Source organism: Macaca fascicularis, chromosome 14, assembly GCF_037993035.2.
Source record: "Macaca fascicularis isolate 582-1 chromosome 14, T2T-MFA8v1.1".
Lineage (NCBI taxonomy): Eukaryota > Metazoa > Chordata > Mammalia > Primates > Cercopithecidae > Macaca > Macaca fascicularis.
The window spans coordinates 86,597,064-86,598,375 of record NC_088388.1 but is presented as its reverse complement, the minus strand read 5'-3'; the positions used below and the strand labels follow the sequence as shown (position 1 = coordinate 86,598,375).

Sequence of the window (1,312 nt, the reverse complement as noted above, 5' to 3'; positions counted from 1 at the left end):
ATTGTGTATAAGTACCACATTTTCCTTATCCATTCATCTGTTGATGGACACTTAGGTCACTTCCAATTCTTGGCTACTGTGAACAGAGCTACAACAAACTTGGGAGTGCAGATATCTCTTCGATATCTTGATTTCCTTTTTTGGGGTATATACCCAGCAGTGGGATGACTGGATAGTACAATATCTCTATTTTTAGTTTTTTAACGAACCTCTGAAATATTCTTCATAGTGGTTGTGGTAATTTACTTTCCCACCAATAGTGTACAGTGGTTCCCTTTTCTCCACCTTCTTGACAGCATGTGTTATTGCCCATCTTTTGGGTATAATCCATTTTAACTGGGGTGAGATATTATTTCACTGTAGTTTTGATTTGCTTTGCTCTGATAATAAAAAAATATGAAATGCTTCACCAGTTTGCATGTCATCTTTGTGCAGGGTCCATGCTAATCTCTGTATCATTCCAATTTTAGTGTGTGTGCTGCCAAAGTGAGCACTGACATTTCCTTATGGATTTTCTGTCTGTATGATACATTCATTGTTGAAAGTGGGATGTTGACATCTGCTACTATTATTGTATTCTAACTATTGTCTATTTCTTCCTTTAGTTATGTTAATATTTTCTTGATATACTTAAGTGTTTTCCTGTTGGGTGTACATGTTTACCATTGTATCCTTTTAGTAAATTGATGCCTCCATCATTATATAATGACCTTCTTTGTCTCTTATGACAGTTTTTGATTTAAAGTCTATTTTGTATTATACAAGAATAGATACCCCTGCTCTCTTGGTTTTTATTTGTATGAAATATTTTTTTTCTATCCCTTTGCTATCATCCTATTTGTGTCCTTAAGACTAACATGAGTTGCTTGTAGGCAGTATGTTGTTGGAGCTTGCTTTTTAATCCATGTAATCACTCTGTGTCTTCTGATTAAATAATTTATTTGCATTTAATGTAATTATTGATGGTAAATAATTTATTATTGTCATTTGTAATTGTTTTCTGACTGTTTTGTAATGTCTTTGTTTCTTTCTTTCACTCTTGCTATCTTCCCTTATGATTTGTTGACATTTTGTGGTGGTATGCTTTCATTTCTTTCTGTCCTTTGTGTATCCACCAGAGTTTCTTTTTCTTTGTAATTAGCATAGGCCTTACATAAAACATCTTATAACATTCTGTTTAAAACTGATAACACCTTGAATTCAACTGCATTTAAAGCTCTTCAGTTTTTCTTCTCCCTCACACATTTTATGCTATCGATGTCCCACTTTGCATCTTTTTATATTGTGTATCCATTAAAAATTATTGGAACTA

The 1,312-nt window shown here is 33.0% G+C and overlaps 1 non-coding gene across 1 annotated transcript; it reads right to left on the bottom strand.

Annotated features, from left to right (window-relative positions):
* Nucleotides 1-390: 390 nt before the first annotated feature.
* LOC123568876 (U6 spliceosomal RNA) lies at nucleotides 391-494 on the bottom strand. Its single transcript, XR_006692436.1, has one exon. It is a non-coding gene; the product is annotated as a U6 spliceosomal RNA (small nuclear RNA).
* Between the last annotated feature and the right edge of the window lie 818 nt (nucleotides 495-1,312).